Below are 27,089 nucleotides of genomic sequence, written 5' to 3' on the forward strand. Positions count from 1 at the left end.
AGGCGGTGCCTCTACGGACCCTGGTAATTACCGCCCCATAAGCTTAACAAGTCTAGTCTGCAAAGCTATGGAGAGGATCATAATGGAGCTCATAAACAAAGATATAGGGGACTTGCAGACATTGGACCCGACCCAGTTTGGCTTCGTCAAGGGCAGATCATGCCTTTTGAACTTGGTCGACTTTTTCGAAACAGTCACCAGGGCCATTGATGAGGGAAGGGCAGTCCATACAGCCTACCTTGACCTTGCAAAGGCCTTCGACACAATACCCCACTCAGGTATTGTAGAAAAACTTACCAGCTTAAATGTAAACCCATATGTCACAAGATGGGCTGCAAACTGGCTTAAGGACAGAACCCACAGGGTTAGAGTTGCTGGCGCTATTTCAGACTCCAAGCCGGTCACAAGTGGTGTCCCACAGGGCTCGGTCCTTGGTCCCCTATTGTTCTGCATCTACTTCTCAGAAGTACAGGCCAACATGGGAGGACTTTGGTTGACAAAGTTTGCAGATGACTGCAAACTGGGTGCCATAGTGGAAAGTGCATTGGACACGGATATCCTTCAGAAGGGACTCACGGAAACAGATAGCTGGTGCCAGAGCCATGGCCTGACGTTAAACGCCAAAAAATGTATAGTCATACCCTTCGGGAAAAACAAGGTAACCCCAAGCTACCATATAGGTGGCAATCCACTAAGCACAGAAGAGGTTATCAGGGACCTGGGGACCCAGGTTGACAGTGGCCTTTCTTTTGACACTCACGTTGCTAAAGTGGTTAGAAAGACCTTCTACATTGCCCACCTGATCATGAAGGGATTCACATCCAGATCTAGTGAGGTCATTGTTCCCCTGTACTCTTCACTTATCAGACCAATGATCGAGTACAATGCCCCATTCGGGATGTATCTCACCCGACATCTGCAGTAATTGGAGAGACCCCAAAAGTTCCTCACCAAAAGGATAAAGGGACTCCAAAATCTGTCATATGCTGCCAGATTGAAGAAACTCCAGCTCTATTCAGTTGCATACCGTCTGCTCAGAGGTGACATGTGCCTGACATACAAGGCCATGTCCAACCCGCATTAATGGACATGCTCCACCTCAAAAAATCCAAATCCACCAAAACCACTAGGGCAAGCGACTTAAACCTTAGCACGGATATAAATAGGACGTGCTTGAGGGATAGATTTATCACTCAGAGACTCCCTATGCTGTGGAATAAAATCCGATCCATGTGAGGCAGAGCACCTCGCTGGCTCTGTTCAAGAGAAATCTTGACCTGTGGATGGGAGATCGTAGGTTTATCCCTGGAATCATCTCTGTGTCACTGCTGGGCAGAGGCACAACAAACTAATGGGCACAGTATTTTTTTATATAAGGGGTGGCATAAGCTACAAAAATTTGGGCTAGGCTTATAAATGCCTTAGGGCAGATAGCCTAGTATAAACCTATGAACCTATGAACCTATGTAGGATGCAGCCCGGGACACCGTCTGGTCCCATTGATGCTGTGTTTTTTGCTTTGGAGAGAGCAGCTCTTACCTGAGCATCTGAGATGTCAGGGGGGTAGCACTCTGCTGGGATAGATATCTGCCCTTTTGATGGGGAGGGGGGGAGAAGTTTGCGCTGAACCTGTCAGCTAGGATGTTGGCAATGTCTGTGGGTTTGGTGTATTTTTTGTCATTTTGGACTAATTCTGAGCATATCTGGGAATTCCCACCCCGGTTCCTAACATAACTAAAGAAAGCCTTGTGATTATCCTTAGTGTTCTGTGCAATTTTTCTCTCCAAGCTGGCCTTAGACGATTTTTATGAGTGCCTGTAGTTTTTTGCTAATACTGATCAGAGATGCCTTCCCTTTTTGGGATTTTGCTCTGTCATGTAGCAGCTTCCTCCTTCTATTGTATAGTTTGTTTATGGCTGGGGTCCACCAGACAGGACGTCTGCCTTTGGAGGATTGGGTCTTGGTTTTATTTGGGATTGCATGATCCATGCATTCCTGAAGGTGTTCATAGAATGCGTTTATAAAGGATTCTGCGGTCTGGGCTGTATTTTCCACAGGCCCAGGGGCTTTGCAGGATTCCACCTCGGTTTTGAGGAGTGTGAAATTTGCTTTAGAGAAGTTTTTCACTGTGGTTTTCAGGGCAGGGGGTGGAGTCGGGATGTGAATATCCAGTGAGATTAGTTTATGGTCTGATCTTACCAGTGAGGGATACACTTCTGGTCTGGAGCATAGAGTCCCCATGTTGGTGATGATCAGGTCCAGTATGTTTTCCCCTCTTGTGGGAATGGTAACAAGTTGTTCCATTGCATCTGAGTTTATAAATTCTAGGAACCTTTGGGCTAGGGTGTTGGAGCTAGAGTAATGCTCCCAATCTATGTTTGGGTAGTTTAAGTCGCCCAATATAATGGTGTTTGGAGAGACCTTCATATTTTCCAGTGTTCTCAGGAAGGCCGAGTGGGCTTACTGGGTTTGTGAGGGTGGTCTCTAGCAGGCTATAAACTGGAAGGCAGTTTTACCCACTGTTAGTTGCACATGGATAGTCTCTGATGCTTCGTGCTGTGCCACCAACCTGGAGGTGTGGGTATCTTTGATGAATATTGATACTCCCCGTCCTTTTGTGGTTCGGTCCAAGTTTTGGGGCCGAAAAGCATGGTATGAGGTATAACCTGGTAGTGCTGGGGTGCTCTCGGGAGCCTTGAACCAGAGTTCTGTTATTGCACAGATATCGATGTTCTCCATGCTAAGGAGAGTTTCGAGTGCGTGCATCTTGAGGTTTAGACTTCTGGCATTGAATAGCATTACTCTTAGTTTCTTATCCTTTGTGATACCTATGGAGGTGGGTTTGTCTTTTGAGCCTTGCCTAAAAAAGGCACTATGGGGGTAGCAAGAGCCTTTGCCAATATCCGAAAGCCCAGGGGTGACAGGTGCAAGCCATCCCTAGCGAAGCATCGTGGCTTGTCGAGCATGTCATCCCAGGCTGACAGGCATTGGATCCCCTTTGAATGACACCAATACTTAAGCCAATTTTTGAAATTGATCATCTTGTCTTCATATTGTGGCATCATTCTTGGTGAGGGTAAGATGCTACTCAAGGTCAGGGTCATACCGGCCTGGGCTACATGCTCAGAGAGCTCTTCTATGTCTCTTTTCATGTAGTCCAGGGAGGTACATCTTAGGTCATTCAGACCAGCATGGACAATGACTGAGTCATATTTGTACTTGCCTTGGAGTGACCTGAGTGTTTGTGTTATGTGGCGGATCCTAGCACCTGACAGGCAGCTCACCGTGACCTTCTCCTTGTTCAGCCTGGTGAGCGGGACGTCAGTGTGCCTGACGATAGAGTCACCTATTACAAGTGTATCAGGTGTGTTGTTTAGCCTTAAGGGCTGTGACTGTTCGGCACACTGGCATTGTGAGCTATGTGTTGCACGTGTTTTGTTTTGGGGTAGAGGTTGCTTGGGTGTCTGCTTTGGAGGTCTCTGCTGCTTAGGCAGATTTTTATTTAGAGCCTCCGAGTATGTTTTTGTGTGTTTATGTGTTTGGTTTGCTGTCATGGTAGGTCTATGTGAGACTGGAATTGTAGTGAGTGTGTTTTCCTTCTCCTCTTGACTGGTTTAGTCAGTACTGAGTTGAGAGAGCTTAGACTCCAGTATGGCTATATGGTTGCATCTCTCACATGTGTTGGAATTTGTTGGGAGGAGGAGAGGGTTGTCTGTGTCCATGAGGCAGTTGTAACATTGCCTCAAGATTCCCAGATTCACCAGCTGGACCGGTGAGGAGATTGACAACTGACCTTTGGACATGCTAGAATAGTATTGGGAATTCCTTTATAAGTGAAAAAAGGGCCAATGGGGAACGAGGTACTCAAGGGGAGTTTGTGAGGGTGTAGTGCTTTTAATATTTTAGTGCTGACTTATATAATTGCTTTAGTGAGCAAGTGCCAGGTAACTTAAATGCAATGTGTTACAGGTAACTTAAATGCAAAAATGACAAACAGTAACTTTTTTTCAAGTGAAACAAGGAAAATAAGTACAGTAAACAATGCATATATCACTAGGGATCCACAGAAGAGCTGAAAAGCCGTGTTTTATGTGGAATTAGCATTTCAGGGAAATAACAAGCAAACAAACAACAAGCATACAAATAAAGCTAGATTCAGCAGGCCTGGATCTAGTCTATGCTACAGCAAACAAGGTGTACCAATTTGAGTAAGAAACAGTTCAAATATGCAGGCACTATAAGCCTTTAACCAGAAATTCCCAGCTCAGAAGGGCAGAGTCCAACCTCTCCTCCCACAAGAGTGCAGACCACGAACCTTCTTAATGTAAAATAACTGGCCTGAAGCCCAAGTGCTTAAACCAGAACTAATACACTTTTAGAATAACAGACACTGAGCCCTCAGTCAGCAGTTCACAACTTAGAAGGATGTAAGCTACCTGTCCTGCCACCACTGTGCAGGCCACAAACCTTCCTAATGTAAAACAACTGGTCTGAAGCCCAAGTGCTTAATCCAAAAGACTTAGAATGATAGCTACACTTTAATCAAGTTACTACCAAGCAGTAATAAATACAATTGAATACTTTAAAGAATGCCTGGATTAGTGCTTAAGTTATACAAACAAAGCTAGATTCAGCAGGCCTGGATGTAGTCTATGCTACAGCAAACAAGGTGTACCAATTTCAGTAAGAAGCAGTTCAAATATGCAGGCACTATAAGCCTTTAACCAGAAATTCCCAGCTCAGAAGGGCAGAGTCCAGCCTCTCCTCCCACAAGAGGGCAGACCACAAACCCTTTTAATATAAAATAACTGGCCTGAAGCCCAAGTGCTTAAACCAGAATTAATACACTTTTAGAATAACAGACACTGAGCCCTCAATCAGCAGTTCCCAACTTCGAAGGATGTAAGCTACCTGTTTTGCCACTACAGTGCAGACCACAAACCTACTTAATGTAAAACAACTGGCCTGAAGCCCAAGTGCTTAAACCAGAATTAATACACTTTTAGAATAACAGACACTGAGACCTCAATCAGCAGTTCCCAACTTAGAAGGATGTAAGCTACCTGTCCTGCCACCACAGTGCAGGCCACAAACCTTCCTAATGTAAAACAACTGGTCTGAAGCCCAAGTGCTTAATCCAAAAGACTTAGAATGATAGCTGCACTTTAATCAAGTTACTACCAAGCAGTAATAAATACAATTGAATACTTTAAAGAATGCCTGGATTACTGCTCAAGTTATACAAACAAAGCTAGATTCAGCAGGCCTGGATCTAGTCTATGCTACAGCAAACAAGTTGTACCAATTTCAGTAAGAAGCAGTTTAAATATGCAGGCACTATAAGCCTTTAACCAGAAATTCCAGCTAGAAGGGCAGAGTCCAGCCTCTCCTCCAAACCCCCTTCATAAGGGTGGACCTTCAACAGATCCTGGAAACTACACATCCATTAGTCTAACTAGTCTCATTTACAAAGCCATGGGAAGAACTATCATGGAAATTATCAACAAGGACATAGAGACCTCCCAATATTGAATCCATCCCAGTTTGGCTTTGTCAAAGGAAGGTCATGCCTACTGAATAATATGGACTTCTTTGCAGAGGTCACTAGGGAAAACAGTGCATACCACCTTCCTAGATCTGGCTAAATAATTTGATACCCCTTTATAGCACACTGGGTAACTATCTGGCTCACTAATAGGACCCAGCAGGTCAGAAATGTTAAGGCCACCTCCACAAAGAGGCCAATCAGCAGTGGAGTTCCCCAGGGATCTGTGCTGTGCCCACTCCTCTTTGACATCTACTTCTCAGATGTCAAAACCAATGTCAAAGGCCTTTGGTTGACTAAGGTTGCAGATTATTGCAAATTGGGAGCAATCATTGACTCCCTGCGAGATGAGAACACCCTTCAGGAAAGTCTAATACAGACAAATGTGGGTCTGTATCGGAACATCAAATATTTAACAGTTTGAATCACTAAAGGTCAACCCTTAGTGATCCAACTGTTAAAACATCGAATGTCCCAAAAAAATTAAAAGAAAACAAAACAAAAAAAAAAAACGAAATGGTGTATGATGGGGGGCAAGCCCCCCTGCACCCCCCACACCCCGCTACTTAAATATACCAACTCCGAGGCCACACTACAATGAAGTAAATGGAAATCTCCCCTTATGGAGATTTCCGTTTACTTCTTCGACGTCCTGCAGTTTCGCTATTCTCGTGCCAAAAATGTCAGATTTGACATTGTCGGCTTTCGAGAATTCAATATAGACCCGACAGATGCTTGGTACCAAAGCCATGGCTTAAAACTCAATAGCAAAAAATACATTGTGCTATCTTTTGGAAAATCTACCACCCTGGGTAACTACATCACCAATAAAACATCCTTAAAAGTTAATTCACTAGTCAGGGATCTAGGAACCCATGTAGATAGCGCCTAGCCTTCGACCAGCATGTTTCCAAGGTAGTAAGAAAATCTGTCTGTATTGCTCAGCTTATAAGCAAGGGCATGGCATCTATGTACAGACAGGTCATCCTACCGCTGTACTTCACCTTCATTAGACCCACCATAGAGTATAATTCTCCCACTCATTATGTACCTGACCAGACACATGCAGCAACTGGAATGTCTACAAAGGTTCCTTACAAAAAGAATACAGGAAGTAAACAGAATGACCTACACTGATTGCCTCAAAGCCCTGTCTCTTTACTCGGTATCATAAAGATGTCTGAGGGGTGATCATTGCTTGGCATACAGAGCATCCCTGGACCCTGTTTTGATGAACCTTTTGTACATCCGCAAAACAAACAGCAACATAATTACTAGATTAACAAACTAAATTTTGCTTGTGATATAAATAGGATGTGTTGGAGAGACAGATATTTTCTTAGAGAATTCCCATTCTCTGGAACAGGCTCCCTATCAATGTGAAACGGGTCTATACTAGAACATCAAAGTTTCAAAACTTCGAATGTTCTAATATCGACCCCTATTCAGTGAAAGCTGAAAACATCAAACATACAGAGCAGCAAATTTTTTCCTAGGGAAAAAATTTGCTGTTCCAAAACACATATGCACAACACAAGCACACCAAACAAACAGCAATCCACACACATACACCTAAAATCTTACACCTAACCCTACACTAAACTATACACACACCACTAACTTTCCACTTACCTTAACCCAACCCTAACCCTAAGGTCCGTCACTATCGCACACTCACCTCACCTGCGCCCTAACCCAAACTCACCTACCCCGCCCAAACTCTCATGTCCACACAATCGCACACATACCTGACTCACGCCCTAACCCTAACTCACCTAACCCTCCCTAAGCCTCACGCCCACACAATCGCACACATGCCTAACCCGCACCCTAACCCTAACTCACCTAACCCGCCCTAACCCTCATCTCCACACAGTCGCACAAATACCTAACCCGCACCCTAACCCTAACTAACCTAACCTGCACTCAATCGCACACTTACCTGAACCCGACCCGTACCTTTCCACCACAGCGCTGAAAATACCAAAGCAACAGAAACGGACAACGAAATTCTTTCCCTAGGAAAAAAATTTGGTTTTCTGTTGCTTCGATATTTTCAGCTTTTGCTGGATAGGGGTCGATATTAGAACATGCGAAGTTTTGAAACTTCGATGTTCTAACATAGACCCTGTGAAACAGATGTCCTCACTATCCCTTTTTAAGTGCAACTTGAACCAATGGATTGGTAATTGGAAATTCACCCTGTTCTGGCTGCTATGCCTGTGACCGACAGACGCTGTCCGTAAAATCACCACCTACAGAAATCCAGTTTGTGGCTTATATTTTGGTTGTACAGCTAGGCTTATAAGAGCCCTAGTGGTCATTAGACTACTATATACCTACGAACCCATGTGATATTTGGTTAAAATGGGATGTATATAAGTTTTGCTTTGAGGAAATATGAAGTTTATTTTATTAAGGGAGCTGGAAATAAAATGTGGTCTTTAATTATGTTCTTTTAAAGGCATGTTACTTGTTATACTCATGAGCATAGTTATATATGATCGTGCAGGTGGGGGTGTTAGGGATTGGGAGAGGAGACTTTAAGAGCCCTACCAATAAAATGGCAGTGCAAAAACTGATGCTTAGAAAAAAATAAAAAAATAAAAAGAAAGGAATAAAAATAAAATAAAATAAATATAAATCCCCTAGTAAGCATTCACAGTATTGAGAAAAGGGAAGTTATACTGCAGAATGTATGTATTTATGAAGATTTAACAGTCATAAAATATTTAAAGTAAAATCTGCATTTCAGTATTAATATGTTTGAGAGAAATAGTTGTGCAGTTTGACAGTAAACGTTCCTCGCTGACTTCTTGTTATACTTGAGTTAATGCAGTTAAGATTTAGGCGTTATAGTGTAGTTTGCCCTTGAAGTTATACAGAATGCACTAGAAAGTTCTGTGGGACTATATTACGAAAATGCTATCTGAAACTTCTGAACTCTTAGATGTTGCTACACATTTCTTACAGAAATCAAAAAAGCTCTTAACTTAACAAGAAAGAAGCACTCAGCTTACAAATTCACTAAGCTGTTGAATGGAGGTTTGAGGCAAAGAGGAGAAGAGCTCCTTGCACAGACTGTTCAAGACTGAAAAGCGATATTAAGGTAGGAGATGCTCAAAGAGCTGACTTCTTTCAAAAGGGAGCTAAAGCATTCATCGGGTGCAAACATCTGCTTTGTCTTTTCCGCTGTAGTTCAAATAATACATCTAGTTTATGAAAGCATTTTGAAGCTTTCTGTACAGTAAAAGTCAAACTACATCAGCTTTGTGAAACTAATAGATGCTAAGTATCTAAAAGAATAGTAGTTACTCAGTAAAAGTAGCAAGACTGCATCCATTTAGTGTAACAAATCCTAAACAACGAGCTAAATCTCAAGCTAGATATCATCATAAATATAAATATCATGATGGAATCTCGTCACATAGGCCTGTGACTAAATAACACCAGTAAATTATCAGTTACTAGAACAGATGTTAAGCTAAACGTTTATCAGCCATAATGTGATGTACATTCGAGTAATCAGTGTTAAAGCCCAGGGACCATATCTTGCAAAAGCCTCTTCTTCTTCTTTTGGCTGTTCCCGTTAGGGGTCGCCACAGCAGATCATCTGTTTCCATTTCTTCCTGTCCTCTGCATATTGCTCTGTCACACCAACTACCTGCATGTCCTCTCTCACCACATCCATAAACCTTATCTTAGGCCTTCCTCTTTTCCTCTTACCTGGTAGCTCCATCCTTAGCATCCTTTTCCCAATATACCCAGCATCCCTCCTCAGCACATGTCCAAACCAACGTAATCTTGCCTCTCTGGCTTTGTCTCCAAACCTTCCAACCTGGGTTGACCCTCTAATATACTGATTCCTAATCCTGTCCATCCTAGTCACACCCAGTGCAAATCTTAACATCTTTAACTCTGTCATCCCCAGCTCTGACTCCTGCCTTTTTGTCAATGCTACCATATCTAACCCATATAACATAGTCGGTCTCACTACCTTCTTGTAGACCTTACCTTTCACTCTTACTGGTAGCCATCAGTCACAAATCACTCCTGACACTCTTCCCCACACACTCCACCCTGCCTGTACTCTCTTCTTCACCTCTCTTCCACACTCACCATTACTCTGAACTGTTGATAAGAATTTAAACTCATCCACCTTTGCCAACTCTACTCCCTGTATCCTCACCATTCCTCCCTCCTCCTTCACATTCACACACATATATTCTATTTTAGTCCTGCTGACCTTTATTCCTCTCCTCTCTAGAGCATATCTCCACCTCTCCTGGATCTCCGCAACCTGTACCCTACTCTCACTACAGATCACAATGTCATCTGCAAACACCATAGTCCACGGGGACTCCTGTCTGATCTCATCTGTCAACCTGTCCATCACCACTGCAAATAAGAAAGGGCTCAGAGCTGACCCTTCATGTAATTCCTCCTCCACCTTAAATCCATCCGTCACTCCCACTGTGGAACTTATCAGTGTCACACTACCCTCGTACATATCCTGTACCACTCTTACATACTTTTCTGCCACTCCCAACTTCCTCACACAATACCACAACTCCTCTATAGGCACCTTGTCATATGCTTTCTCTAAGTCCACAAAGACCCAATGCAACTCCTTCTGACCTTCTCTATACTTCTCCATCAACAGTATCAGAGCAGACATCGCATCTGTAGTGCTCTTTCTCGGCATGAAACCATACTGCTGATCACTAATCATCACCTCCCTTCTTAACCTAGCTTCCACTACTCTTTCCCATAACTTTATGCTGTGACTGATCAGTTTTATCCCTCTGTAGTTACTACAGCTCTGCACATCAGCCTTATTCTTAAAATCGGTACCAAAACACCTTTTCTCCACTCCTCTGGCATCCTCTCACTTTCCAAGATTTTATTAAACAAACTGGTTAAAAACTCCACTGCTATTTCTCCTAAACACCTCCATGCTTCCACAGGTATGTCATCTGGCTCAACAGCCTTTCCATTCTTCATCTTCTTCATAGCTGTCCTTACTTCTTCCTTGCTAATCTGTTGCACTTCCTGATTCACTATCCGCACATCATCCAACCTTCTCTCTCATTCTCTTCATTCATCAGCCCCTCAAAGTCCTCTTTCCATCTGGTCAACACACTCTCCTTGCTTGTGAGTATGTTTCCCTCATTATCCTTTATCACCTTTACCTGCTGCACATTATTCTTAGCTCAGTCCCTCTGTCTAGCCAATCGGTACAGGTCCTTTTTTTCCTCCTTAGTATCCATCCTTTCATACAACTCTCCATACACTTTATCCTTAGCCTTTGGCATACACCTCATCTCCTTATACTCCTGTTTACTTTCTTCATCTCTCTGACAATCCCACTTCTTCTTCACCAACCTCTTTTTCCATATACTCTCCTGTACTTTCTTGTTCCACTACCAGGTGTCCTTGTCCTCCTTCCTCTATCCAGATGTCACACCAAGCACCTTTCTAGATGTCTCCCTTGCCAGCTCTGCTGTAGCTACCCAGCTTTTGGTAACTCTTCACTGCCACCTAGTGCCTGTCTTAACTCTTTCCTGAACTCCACCTCACAATCACCCTTTTTCAACTTCCACCATTTGATCCTTGGCACTGCCCTCACACTCCTCCTCCTCTTCTTAATCACCAGTGTTATCCTACAGACCACCATCCTATGCTGCCTAACTACACTTTCCCCTGTCACCACTTTGCAGTCTTCATTCTCCTTCGGACTGGCCTTCCTGCATAGGATACAATCCACCTGTGTGCATCTTCCTCCACTCTTGTATGTCACCCAGTGGTCCTCCCTCTTCTTAAAATACGTATTCACCACAGCCATGTCCATCCTTTTTGCAAAATCCACTACAATTTGACCATCTGCAATCATCACCTTAACATCATACCTACCCATCACTTTCTCATCCCTTCTGTTCCCTTCAGCAACATGCCCATTGAAATCTGCTTCAATCACCCCTCTCACTCCCTTGGGTACACTCACCACCACTTCATCCAACTCACTCAAAAATGTTTCTTTCTCATCCATTGCACACCCAACTTGCAGAGCATATGCACTAGCGACATTCATCATTACGCCATCAAATTCCAGCTTCATAAACATCACTCTATCCGACACTCTTTTCACCTCCAAAACACTCTTGGTGTACTGTTCCTTCAGGATAACCCCTACACCATTTCTCCTCCCATCCATACCATGGCAGAACAATTTGAACCCACCCCCGATACACCTGGCCTTACTCCCCTTCCATCTGGTCTCTTGCATGCACAATACATCAACCTTCCTTCACTCCATCATATCAGGTAGCTCCCTCCCTTTACCAGTCATACTGCCAACATTCAAAGTTCCTACCCGCACTAATGCACTCCTAACATACCTCCTCCACTCTTTCTGCCTTCTCCCTCTTCTTCTCCGTCTCCTTTGGCCAACAGTAACCCAATTTCTGCCAGCACCCTGATGGCTAACAGTACTGGTGACAGTGGTTGTTAACCCAGGCCTCAACCAATTTGGTGTGGAAATGTGTATTGTTGTCCACTTATGTCATTTGGCAAAAGTTTTACACTGGATGCACTTCCTGACCATACCTTGCAAAAGCACTACTGTTTAATACTGTGGATAAATGCTATGAAGTGGAGCCACTACAGAAAAATTTAAATTGAAAACTGGACAAAAGAGTAACAGGATTCATTCAACCACATTATTATATACTAGGCCTCCACCTCTCAAACACATTATATAGGAATTCATTTTTCATTGAAACATAGTAAACAGCAGCAGCTGCTGTGAAAAAACTGACCTATTTTATGGAATGTAGTCTGTATTTCCAAGCAAATATGTCTGAGAGAATCGTTGGGACCATCATTAAAGGCTCTCCAATGAGCTACTGTATTTTTCTTTCAGAAGAACCAGGAGGAAGAGGGCTTGATAATGCACATCTCCTTGAACCTTACTGATTGCGCATGTCTTTTGTATCATAACAAATGGAACCTGGATAACTTTTGGGAAAAGCAGGACAGAAGCAGGATGAGCACTATGGGAGTGTCCGTGAGGGGAGTGGCACTGACGGATGAGCACCATGGGAGTGTCCGTGAGGGGTGTGGCACTGACGGATGAGCACTATGGGAGTGTCCGTGAGGAGTGTGGCACTGATGGATGAGCACTATGGGAGTGTCCGTGAGGGGTGTGGCACTGATGGATGAGCACCATGGGAGTGTCCGTGAGGGCTGTGGTACTGACAGATGAGCACCGTGGGAGTGTCCTTGAGGGGTGTGGCACTTACGGATGAGCACAATGAGAGTGTCCATCAGGGGTGTGGCATCTGTCAATGCCACACGTAATACATATAGTGTGGTAAAAAGCAGAGAATACATTTAAGGAGTTGTCTGTTTTGTTAAAATTAAAAGTACCATAGTGAATGCTAATAATGCTAACAGCCTCTGCTACAAAAATTGACCAAATATATTTGTCTATTTAAATGTATATCTTAATGTAGATCTCCTAGTCCACTGGCTTTATGTAAAAAAGTGGATGTTTCATTGCAGCAATTAATATATTTCATGTACAAATACAGGCAGAAGACCCTTAGTGATTGCTGGTTTGTCAGAGCCTACTTTCATGTACTGAATCATGGAGATAACTGCCATGTGGCATATGCCCTTATCTTGAAAGCAAACAATATGTTTTGTCTACTGTAGGAGAGTGAAGCCAAAATAATATTTTTGTGCATTTCAGGTACAACACCATCATTATATCTGTTTTTAAATTAATGTGTAGGAAGTTCAAACAGGTCTTATTTATAAGTGAGGTAAAATATGGCTAGCTGTGAAAATGACATATGTCATGCATTAAGAAACACAGACTGCAAGCTGATGTCAAACTTAAAGATATAATAAAATCAAACATACTTTTACCTGTTGTTATATGGCAGGAATAGCGTACATTAATAATAGGGTATAATTTAATGCAAATCTTCAAAAATGTGCACAATTTTCTGAACATATTAAATCATTACAAAAACTGCAACAGTGTCTGTTTGTGCATTAGTCCAAGATGTAAAAAGCGACACACAATTTACAAAAAAATGAAGTCTGAAGTTACTTACAAAAACAGACATGTCTCTTCCCCGAAGTACTTGTCTACTTTGCAAAGTGATGTGGTAATATTCAGGACAACAGGGTTTAGCTTACATTTATAAATGAGAGACAGATAAGAAAACAGCACTTTCTGATTATTAACTAATGACAAAATAAACTTGCTATTTTGTAAATGATAAATAATGGGAGTTTTTGATTCCTTATGGTTCTGTAACTAGTAAAGGCAACAGAAAAAAGTGCATGCATTCAGAGGTGCCTCGAATGTCTTTCTTAAATAACATACTGCCCAGTCATAGGTGATACGAATGCATGAATGAAGCATTTTCTGCTTTAAGTCATGTGGCCATTGTTATCAATTTATTTTTTTACCTTTACTTCTCTGTGTTGCCTTACTAGGTCATATCTATAACTTTGTTTGACTGACTGTTTTATGTCTATCTAGCTATAAAACAACCAATATTTATGAAAAATAATGAATAAATATATTATGCATCACAGGATAGTAGAAAGCAGCTTTATAACAAACCGTGAAAACTCTATTGTCTAAAATAAAGCTAGATGCTGAATTTAAGTCATTATTATCTGAAAGTTCTACAGTGTATTAAGTGTTCTTCCTAGCTGGTGTACTGGCACAAATATTTAATGGAAATATATTTATATTTACCTAAATGATTTATTTATGTTAGTGATTTATTTGATAACTAGATAGGTTGATTGGTCTGAAGACCCTTTCCAGCCATGACTTAGGCAGTTATAAAAGTTTTAGATGTGCATCAATATAGAAAGAGTGTTTTGAGAAGCAACAATAGATATACAACAGTACACAAAGAATTTTGAGCTAAGTAGAAATATGTGCAAAGACTTGACCTGTGAAAACATTAGTAAAGTTTAATGAGACATAAAGGAGCTACGAAATTATGCCATATAAAGCCCGTTTGGTCTGGTATGCATTGTCACACTTAGTTGTCAGTTACTGAGTGATTAGACTTTCTGTTAAATTGTTAAGCAATACTATACGGCTTACAATCAAAATGTCGAGGTGGCTTATTTCGGCAGTTAGAAAGATGAACAAGGAGCAGCAGAGAGGCAAAACTGCGAACACAATTCCTGTTGACTCTGAAATGTCGATATGGAGATTATGTTTGCAGTTTGGCGCGTCGGTGTTTTGAAGAGCATTGCACTACAGTGGGGATCAGGAAATTGACCCTTTTCCTCACTGTAGTGCGATCTTGGAGTTAGAATATATAAGTAGCAGGGCGTGTAGGGGGTACAGGGAGGCTTGCCCCTCTGCAAAACGGTAGGACATTTTCTGCCTCGTAGTGGATGTGTTTTTCAGGATGGTGAGTGGTTGAATGTTGAGTCTTTCCTTCAAAGTAATTGACATTCTAACCAAGCATCATAATTCTTTTTCGTTGTTCTGGGTCGGGGATGTGAATGGCTAAGTAAGTCACCTCGACATTTTGAAAGTAAACCATATTATATTATGTGAAATAAGTAACTTATGCATCCTTATTATTAGTGTATTACATATCCTGTTCTGTTTTTTATTTTGTAATAATAATTGCTAATTGTCTATAATGCCACTTTATGTTTCCTTGATATATTTGCTATTTGTCTTAGGTAGTGGCTAAAAAGTGTCATGTACCAGCCCACCAACCCAGATAATAAACAAGCATTAAATATTACAGATGATAAATCTATATTGCAAACTTAGAAACCTTACAAAAAAAGCCATAATCTCTGACAAAAAGAACTACTACTGTAAACTACAAGAAACCCATTTCAACAAACCCAAACAATTCTGGTCTTCTATCAACAAACTCCTTTCTCCTGGAACAGCTAAAACTCCCTCCCCCCTAAACGCTGACCCAGATACCCCTAACCATACTGCAAACGCTTTTAACTCCTTTTTCATAGAAACCATTCAATCTCTTGCTAGACAACTAAACACCAATAACTTTTACCCCCCAAGTAAGCTTGCCTCCACTAACAACTTCACTCTACAGCCCATCTCTACCTCTTTCATCTACAAGCTTATTCTCAAACTGAAACCCTGCACCCCCTCTGCCGACAAACTCCCTTCACTCTTTCTTCAAAAAGCTGCTAAACAGATTGCATACCCTATATCTATACTCATAAATAGGACTATCCAAGAGGGACTATACCTGATATATGGAAAGTCTCTCATATCATCCCACTACACAAAGGTGGTAACTCCATTGACTACACCAATTTTAGACCCATTGCTCTTCTCTCACCTCTAGCTAAGATAATGGAAAAATGTATTCATCAGCAACTTGTACAGTATCTCTCTTTAAACAACATTATAGCCAATTGCCAACATGGCTTCAGACCTCACCACAGCACCTCCTCTGCCCTCCTCTCCTTTGTTGACACCATCAACAACTACCGCAACTCCAACCTTGTCTCCTCTGCTCTTTTCATTGACCTCTCTAAAGCTTTTGATATGGTGAACCACTCTTCCCTTATCTACATCCTTGAATCCCTATCATTTGATAACCTGGCTATAAAATGGTTTACATCCTATCTTAGCAACAGACAACAAGCCGTTCTTTGGGACAATCATATCTCTTCCTTATTGCCTGTTTCTATTGGAGTCCCACAAGGCTCCATACTTGGCCCACTTCTCTTCTCCCTTTACATAAACGATCTTAACACTGTAATCCCACAAGCTACCTGCATCCAATACGCTGACGACTCCACTATTATTTGTTCAGCATCTACCTCCTCAGAACTTCTCTCTCTAACTCAGACTACTTTCAACACTGTAGAAACTTGGTTTTCTAGACGGTACCTACTCCTCAATGCTAAAAAAACTAAACTTCTCCTTTTTACTCCTACCACTAGAGCTCCCTCATTAAACTTCAACATCTTATGCAATGACACCACTATCATCTCTCCTGAAACAACAACTAAACTGCTAGGAATAACCATTGATAACAATCTCACATTTGACCAACACATCAATAACATTGTCAAAACAGTTAACAAAAAAATAGGCTCGTTATACCGTATTAAACCATTTCTTACACCTTCTACTAGAGCTACTATCGCCCACTCCCATCTGATATCTACTCTCTTTTATGCCTCACCTATTTTCACTAACCTTAAAAAGGCTAACCTAAATAAACTAGCAACCTGTTATAATAGCATTGCTCGCTTTGCCACCAATAACCCTTTCAGAACACATCACTGTCATAACCTAAAACTCCTAGGCTGGCCAGAGCTACAAAACTGTCTTATAATCTCACAACTTACTATCGCCCACAAGATACTCTACCAACCAGAGAACACCCCAATACTTTCCAAACTTCTAATCCCTTATAACAATCTTGCCTCCCTTCGATCTTCTTCTAAACTCATGACCAAATCTGTAAAATCACATAACTTAGCTGGTGACTCTCTGTTCACTAATACTGTAGGTAGGACTTGGAATACACTACCAAATGATATCACTCTAATCTCCTCCTTACCACTCTTCAAACAAAGAATCAAACTGTACTTCCAAAACCACTGGCTATGTTCCTGCAGGACTCCTGACTAACCTTCTACACCTTCCCCACTCTATTATAACTATATACTTTGCTAACTAGCTACTAGCTGTGTTCCTGCAGGACTCCTGACTAACCTTCTACACTCTCCCACTCTACTTTAACTATATACTATGCTTACTAGCTATATACACTATTTCCCTTTCTTGCCCCTTTGCTCTACTTACTTGCTCTGCCTCTCTCCTCCTTTTCTCTCCCCATGCTCTTTTCCATCTTCCTACCTCATCTCCTTACTAGACTACTGTTTCTCACTCTTTCTCTCTCTTGTATTACTACATTAATCCCTTTAAATCTCCTGCTTTACCTCTTTCTCTTAGACTGATTATTGATAACTAATTGCTAATCTTTAGATAATTTAATGTTATGCTACTTTTGACCTAGTATAAAACTGTAAGTGCCTTAGGTATTTGTTCCTATTACCTAATGTATATTCATATTTACTTAAAATGCTTTTTATATGTCTCTTACTGTTGATCATTGTGTGGAGCTTTTCTCCCCGGGCCTCTACTGAAAATGGACATATATCCAGCTAGACTAGCCCGGTTAACAAATGTAAAATAAAATAAAATAAAATAAATATGCGGGATTAGAGTGTCAAAATATGTTTTCTAAATTCTTCGAATGTATTTATATATTTACAAGTTACATAATCTAGCTAACTATAAAAATGAGGACCCTAAATCATTTAGTAGTTTTATCTGGAAAAGAGCGACAGAAGGATCAAACTCCTTCCATGGCTGATGGGAATTCTGGTCTCCAGATAGAGGCACGGGTTGAAATCCCACTTCTGATCACTATTTTGTGGATGGCGTTGGCATAGTTATAATGGTTAAGATGTTTACCTTATAGACACAAGGTAGTGGGTTTGATTCTCACCCTTAAAAGGGGAACTGGATAGGCTTAAAATGGCCCATAGGGGCAGATAGCTTAATACATAGCTATAAAGACACATTTTTTAAACCCCTATGGGACTTGCCCAATTACTTCCCTTCTTGTGCCACATTGGCTGAAGTGTACAATTCAAGGATAGTAGCCAAGCATTTGCAGACTGGGTAAGAGCCATGCAGTCCATTTTTCTGTCCAGAAACCCTTGGAAGCCCATTAATTCCCCAGAAGGTAAGAGTCAGGTATTTGGAGGTAGGCCAGATGCTGTTCCCATAATACTTCCCTCCTCACCCTAACTTCTACTGCTTCACATTGACTACCTGGTCATGGAGAGCACGCATGCCTCTACACATGCCTACCTCCCCAACTCAGTGTTGCTTATACTGCTGCAAAAGTAAGAACCAGACTCACCTATTCCTTGAGTGATAACCCACCGACACGCTTGTAGGTGATTCTAATGTGTCAGGCATAACCACCTCTGTCCCTAACTCCCTTCCCCAAGGATGGACAAACTGGTCTCACCTGCTCAAACCACATCCCCCTATCCAGATCCTCCACAAGCTGTGCCACTACTTAAACATGTGTTACCTGAGTCTTAGTTAGGCCTTCATCCCTCTAAGAAGAAGACAGAAGTTTATTTTATTTTGTTTTATTTATACACTTTGCTGTCTGGGTTAGTCCTATTAGGCCAATAGCCACTTTTCATGGAGTACCCAAGGTATTAGTCATACTGATGAGGGGAAATTTGGCCTGTGCACCAGGGTACTTCCCCTACTCAATGTTTTCCTAATTGTGGAAGAGCTATCTGCATTACATGTGCACATCTTGATCATAATGCAATGTTGACTGGGAGGATGGTGCAAGACATAGAGGAGCTGAGTGATTGGGAGGATGGTGCGTGACATGGAGGAGCTGAGTGACTGGGAGGATGGTGAGTGACATGGAGGAGCTGAGTGACTGGGAGGATGGTGCATGATATGGAGGAGCTGACGGAGAAAGTGAAGACAAATGCCAGCTCACAGCAGAAAGATTCCTGCCCTCACTAATGCACTCCTAACCTTCCTCCTCCTCTCTTTCTGCCTTTGGGCATGCCTTCAGCCTCTCCTTCTCCTTAGGCCAACAGTAGCCCAATTTCTGCCAGCACCCTGATGGCTAACAGTACTGGTGGTGGTCATTGTTAACCCAGGCCTCAACTGATTTGGTGTGGAAATCTGTACTGTTGTCCACATATGTCATGTGGCAAAAGTTTTACACTGGATGCACTTCCTGGCCATACCTTGCAAAAGCACTACTGTTTAATACTGTGGATAAATGCTATGAAGTGGAGCCACTACAGAAAAATTTAAATTGAAAACTGGACAAAAGAGTAACAGGATTCATTCAACCACATTATTATATACTAGGCCTCCACCTCTCAAACACATTATATAGGAATTCATTTTTCATTGAAACATAGTAAACAGCAGCAGCTGCTGTGAAAAAACTGACCTATTTTATGGAATGTAGTCTGTATTTCCAAGCAAATATGTCTGAGAGAATCGTTGGGACCATCATTAAAGGCTCTCCAATGAGCTACTGTATTTTTCTTTCAGAAGAACCAGGAGGAAGAGGGCTTGATAATGCACATCTCCTTGAACCTTACTGATTGTGCATGTCTTTTGTATCATAACAAATGGAACCTGGATAACTTTTGGGAAAAGCAGGACAGAAGCAGGATGAGCACTATGGGAGTGTCCGTGAGGCATGTGGCACTGACGGATGAGCACCTTGGGAGTGTCCGAGAGGCATGTGGCACTGACGGATGAGCACTATGGGAGTCCGTGAGGAGTGTGGCACTGATGGATGAGCACTATGGGAGTGTCTGTGAGAGGTGTGGCACTGACAGATAAGCACCGTGGGAGTGTCCTTGAGGTGTGTGGCACTTACGGATGAGCACAATGAGAGTGTCCATCAGGGGTGTGGCATCTGTCAATGCCACACGTAATACATATAGTGTGGTAAAAAGCAGAGAATACATTTAAGGAGTTGTCTGTTTTGTTAAAATTAAAAGTACCATAGTGAATGCTAATAATGCTAACAGCCTCTGCTACAAAAATTGACCAAATATATTTGTCTATTTAAATGTATATCTTAATGTAGATCTCCTAGTCCACTGACTTTATGTAAAAAAGTGGATGTTTCATTGCAGCAATTAATATATTTCATGTACAAATACAGGCAGAAGACCCTTAGTGATTGCTGGTTTGTCAGAGCCTACTTTCATGTACTGAATCATGGAGATAACTGCCTTGTGGCATATGCCCTTATCTTGAAAGCAAACAATATGTTTTGTCTAGTGTAGGAGAGTGAAGCCAAAATAATATTTTTGTGCATTTCAGGTACAACACCATCATTATATCTGTTTTTAAATTAATGTGTAGGAAGTTCAAACAGGTCTTATTTATAAGTGAGGTAAAATATGGCTAGCTGTGAAAATGACATATGTCATGCATTAAGAAACACAGACTGCAAGCTGATGTCAAACTTAAAGATATAATAAAATCAAACATACTTTTACCTGTTGTTATATGGCAGGAATAGCGTACATTAATAATAGGGTATAATTTAATGCAAATCTTCAAAAATGTGCACAATTTTCTGAACATATTAAATCATTACAAAAACTGCAACAGTGTCTGTTTGTGCATTAGTCCAAGATGTAAAAAGCGACACACAATTTACAAAAAAATGAAGTCTGAAGTTACTTACAAAAACAGACATGTCTCTTCCCCGAAGTACTTGCCTACTTTGCAAAATGATGTGGTAATATTCAGGACAACAGGGTTTAGCTTACATTTAGAAATGAGAGACAGATAAGAAAACAGCACTTTCTAATTATTAACTAATGACAAAATACACCTGCTATTTTGTAAATGATAAATAATGGGAGTTTTTGATTACTTATGGTTCTGTAACTGGTAAAGGCAACAGAAAAAAGTGCATGCATTCAGAGGTGCCTCGAATGTTTTTCTTAAATAACATACTGCCCAGTCATAGGTGATACGAATGCATGAATGAAGCATTTTCTGCTTTAAGTCATGTGGCCATTGTTATCAATTTATTTTTTTACCTTTACTTCTCTGTGTTGCCTTACTAGGTCATATCTATAACTTTGTTCGACTGACTGTTTTATGTCTATCTAGCTATAAAACATCCAATATTTATGAAAAATAATGAATAAATATATTATGCATCACAGGATAGTAGAAAGCAGCTTTATAACAAACCGTGAAAACTCTATTGTCTAAAATAAAGCTAGATGCAGAATTTAAGTCATTATTATCTGAAAGTTCTACAGTGTATTAAGTGTTCTTCCTAGCTGGTGTACTGGCACAAATATTTAATAGAAATATATTTATATTTACCTAAATGATTTATTTATGTTAGTGATTTATTTGATAACTTGATAGGTTGATTGGTCTGAAGACCCTTTCCAGCCATGACTCAGGCAGTTATGAAAGTTTTAGATGTGCATCAATATAGAACGAGTGTTTTGAGAAGCAACAATAGATATACAACAGTACACAAAGAATTTTGAGCTAAGTAGAAATATGTGCAAAGTCTTGACCTGTGAAAACATTAGTAAAGTTTAATGAGACATAAAGGAGCTATGAAATTATGCCATATAAAGCCCGTTTGGTCTGGTATGCATTGTTACACTTAGTTGTCAGTTACTGAGTAATTAGACTTTCTGTTAAATGGTTAAGCAATACTATACGGCTTACAATCAAAATGTCGAGGTGGCTTACTTCGGCAGTTAGAAGGATGAACAAGGAGCAGCAGAGAGGCAAAACTGCGAACACAATTCCTGTTGACTGTGAAATGTCAATATGGAGATTATGTTTGCAGTTTGGCGCGTCGGTGTTTTGAAGAGCATTGCACTACAGTGGGGATCAGGAAATTGACCCTTTTCCTCACTGTAGTGTGATCTTGGAGTTAGAATATATAAGTAGCAGGGGGTGTAGGGGGTGCAGGGGGGCTTGCTCCTCTGCAAAACGGTAAGACATTTTCTGCCTCATAGTGGATGTGTTTTTCAGGATGGTGAGTGGTTGAATGTTGAGTCTTTCCTTCAAAGTAATTGACATTCTAACCAAGCATCATAATTCTTTTTCGTTGTTCTGGGTTGGGGATGTGAATGGCTAAGGTAAGTCACCTCGACATTTTGAAAGTAAACCGTATTATACTATGTGAAATAAGTAACTTATGCATCCTTATTATCAGTGTATTACATATCCTGTTCTGTTTTTTATTTTGTAATAATTATTGCTAATTGTCTATAATGCCACTTTATGTTTCCTTGATATCTTTGCTATTTGTCTTGGGTAGTGGCTAAAAAGCGTCTTGTACCAGCCCATCAACCCAGATAATAAACAAGCATTAAATATTACAGATGATAAATCTATATGCGGGATTAGAGTGTCAAAATATGTTTTCTAAATTCTTCGAATGTATTTATATATTTACAAGTTACATAATCTAGCTAACTATAAAAATGAGGAACCTAAATCATTTAGTAGTTTTATCTGGGAAAAGAGCGACACAAGGATCAAACTCCTTCCAATGCTGATGGGAATTCTGGTCTCCAGATAGAGGCATGGGTTGAAATCCCACTTCTGATCACTATTTTGTGGATGGGCTTGACATAGTTATAATGGTTAAGATGTTTAACTTATAGACACAAGGTACTGGGTTTGATTTTCACCCTTGAAAGGGGAACTGGCTTGGCTTAAAATGGCCCATATGGGCAGATAGCTTAATACATAGCTATGAAGACACATTTTTAATCCCCTATGGGACTTGCCCAGTTACTTCCCTTCTTGTGTCTCACTGGCTCAAATGTACAATCCAGGGATAGTAGCCAAGCATTTGCAGACTGGGTAAGATCCATGCATTCCATTTTTCTGTCCAGAAACCCTCACAAACCCACTAATTTCCCAGAAGGTAAGAGTAAGGTATTTGGAAATAGGCCAGATGCTATTCTCATATTAATTCCCTCCTCACCCTAACTCCTACTGCTTCACATTGACTACCTGGTCATTGAGAGACATGCATGTCTCTACACATGGCTACCTCCCCAACTCAGTGGTGCTTATACTGCTGCAAATGTAAGAACCAGACTCACCTATTCCTTGAGTGATAACCCACCAACACGCTTGTAGGTGATTCTAATGTGTCAGGCATAACCACCTCTGTCCCTAACTCCCTTCCCCAAGGATGGACAAACTGGTCTCACCTGCTCAAGCCCACATCCCCCTCACCAGATCCTCCACAAGCTGTGCCACTACTTGAACATGTGTTACCTGAGTCTTAGTCAGGCCTTCATCCCTCTAAGAAGAAGACACAAGTTTATTTTATTTTGTTTTATTTATACACTTTGCTGTCTAGATTAGTCCTATTAGGCCAATAGCCTCTTTTCATGGAGTACCCAAGGTATTAGTCATACTGGTGAGGGGGAATTTGGCCTGTGCACTAGGCTACTTCCCGTAATCAATGTTTTCCTAATTGTGGAAGAGCTACCTGCATTACATGTGCACATCTTGATCGTAATGCAATGGTGACTGGGAGGATGGTGCGTGACATGGAGGAGCTGAGTGACTTGGAGGATGGTGCATGACATGGAGGAGTTGAGTGACTGGGAGGATGGTGCGTGACATAGAGGAGCTGATGGAGAAAGTGAAGACAAATGCCAGCTCACAGCAGAAAGATTCCTGCCCTCACTAATTCACTCCTAACCGTCCTCCTCCTCTTTCTGCCTTTGGGCATGTCTTCTCCCTCTCCTTCTCCTTCGGCCAACAGTAGCCCAATTTCTGCCAGCTCCCTGATGGCTAACAGGACTGGTGGTGGTCGTTGTTAACCCAGGCCTCAGCTGATCTGATGTGGAAATCTGTATTGTTGTCCACATATGTCATGTGGCAAAAGTTTTAGACTGGATGCACTTCCTGGCCATACCTTGCAAAAGCACTACTGTTTAATACTGGGGATAAATGCTATGAAGTGGAACCACTACAGAAAAATTTAAACTGAAAACTGGACAAAAGAGTAACAGGATTCATTCAACCACATTACTGTATACTAGGCCTCCTCCTCTCAAACACATTATATAGCAATTCATTTTTCATTGAAACATAGTAAACAGCAGCAGCTGCTGTGAAAAACTGACATATTTTATGGAATGTAGTCTGTATTTCCAAGCAAATATGTCTGAGAGAATCGTTGGGACCATCATTAAAGGCTCTCCAATGAGCTACTGTATTTTTCTTTCAGAAGAACCAGGAGGAAGAGGGCTTGATAATGCACATCTCCTTGAACCTTACTGATTGCGCATGTCTTTTGTATCATAACAAATGGAACCTGGATAACTTTTGGGAAAAGCAGGACAGAAGCAGGATGAGCACTATGGGAGTGTCCGTGAGGGGTGTGACACTGACGGATGAGCACCATGGGAGTGTCCGTGAGGCTTGTGGCACTGACAGATGAGAACTATGGGAGTGTCTGTGAGGAGTGTGGCACTGATGGATGAGCACTATGGGAGTGTCCGTGAGGGGTGTGACACTGACGGATGAGCACCATGGGAGTGTCCGTGAGGCTTGTGGCACTGACAGATGAGAACTATGGGAGTGTCCGTGAGGAGTGTGGCACTGATGGATGAGCAGTATGGGAGTGTTCGTGAGGGGTGTGGCACTGATGGATGAGCACCATGGGAGTGTCCGTGAGGGGTGTGGTACTGACGGATGAGCGCCATGGGAGTGTCCTTGAGGGGTGTGGCACTTACGGATGAGCACAATGAGAGTGTCCATCAGGGGTGTGGCATCTATTAGTACCACACGTAATGCATATATTGTGGTAAAAAGCAGAGAATACATTTAAGGAGTTGTCTGTTTTGTTAAAATTAAAAGTACCATATTGAATGCTAATAATGCTAACAGCCTCTGCTACAAAAATTGACCAAATATATTTGCCTATTTAAATGTATATCTTAACATAGATCTCTGAGTCCACTGACTTTATGTAAATAAGTGGATGTTTCATTGCATCAATTAATATATTTCATGTACAAATACAGGCAGAAGACCCTTATTGATTGCTGGTTTGTCAGAGCCTACTTTCATGTACTGAATCATGGAGATAACTGCCTTGTGGCATATGTCCTTATCTTGAAAGCAAACAGTATGTTTTGTCTACTGCAGGAGAGTGAAGCCAAAAATAATATTTTGGGTATTTCAGGTACAACACCATCATTATATCTGTTTTTAAATTAATGTGTAGGAAGTTCAAACAGATCTTATTTATAAGTGAGGTAAAATATGGCTAACTGTGAAAATGACATATGTCATGCATTAAGAAACACAGACTGCAAGCTGATGTCAAACTTAAAGATATAATAAAATCAAACATACTTTTACCTGTTGTTATATGGCAGGAATAGTGTACATTAATAATAGGGTATAATTTAATGCAAATCTTCAAAAATGTGCACAATTTTCTGAACATATTAAATCATTACAAAAACTGCAACAGTGTCTGTTTGTGCATTAGTCCAAGATGTAAAAAGCGACACACAATTTACAAAAAAATGAAGTCTGAAGTTACTTTCAAAAACAGACATGTCTCTTCCCCGAAGTACTTGCCTACTTTGCAAAATGATGTGGTAATATTCAGGACAACAGAGTTTAGCTTAAATTTAGAAATGAGAGACAAATAAGTAAACTGCACTTTCTGATTATTAACTAATGACAAAATAAACTTGCTATTTTGTAAATGATAAATAATGGGAGTTTTTGATTCCTTATGGTTCTGTAACTAGTAAAGGTAACAGAAAAAAGTGCATGCATTCAGAGGTGCCTCGAATGTCTTTCTTAAATAACATACTGCCCAGTCATAGGTGATACGAATGCATGAATGAAGCATTTTCTGCTTTAAGTCATGTGGCCATTGTTATCAATTTATTTTTTTACCTTTACTTCTCTGTGTTGCCTTACTAGGTCATGTCTATAACTTTGTTCGACTGACTGTTTTATGTCTATCTAGCTATAAAACATCCAATATTTATGAAAAATAATGAATAAATATATTATGCATCACAGGATAGTAGAAAGCAGCTTTATAACAAACCGTGAAAACTCTATTGTCTAAAATAAAGCTAGATGCTGAATTTAAGTCATTATTATCAGAAAGTTCTACAGTGTATTAAGTGTTCTTCCTAGCTGGTGTACTGGCACAAATATTTGATAGAAATATATTTATATTTACCTAAATGATTTATTTATGTTAGTGATTTATTTGATAACTTGATAGGTTGATTGGTCTGAAGACCCTTTCCAGCCATGACTCAGGCAGTTATAAAAGTTTTAGATGTGCATCAATATAGAAAGAGTGTTTTGAGAAGCAACAATAGATATACAACAGCACACAAAGAATTTTGAGCTAAGTAGAAATATGCGCAAAGACTTGACCTGTGAAAACATTAGTAAAGTTTAATGAGACATAAAGGAGCTACGAAATTATGCCATATAAAGCCCGTTTGGTCTGGTATGCATTGTCACACTTAGTTGTCAGTTACTGAGTGATTAGACTTTCTGTTAAATGGTTAAGCAATACTATACGGCTAACAATCAAAATGTCGAGGTGGCTTACTTCGGCAGTTAGAAGGATGAACAAGTAGCAGCAGAGAGGCAAAACTGCGAACACAATTCCTGTTGACTGTGAAATGTCGATATGGAGATTATGTTTGCAGTTTGGCGTGCCGGTGTTTTGAAGAGCACTGCACTACAGTGGGGATCAGGAAATTGACCTTTTCCTCACTGTAGTGCGATGTTGGAGTTAGAATATATAAGTAGCAGGGGGAGTAGGGGGTGCAGGAGGGCTTGCCCCTCTGCAAAACATTAGGACATTTTCTGCCTCGTAGTGGATGTGTTTTTCAGAATGGTGAGTGG

This window comes from Protopterus annectens, chromosome 5.part1, assembly GCF_019279795.1.
Source record: "Protopterus annectens isolate FY-2018-M chromosome 5.part1, PAN1.0, whole genome shotgun sequence".
Lineage (NCBI taxonomy): Eukaryota > Metazoa > Chordata > Ceratodontiformes > Protopteridae > Protopterus > Protopterus annectens.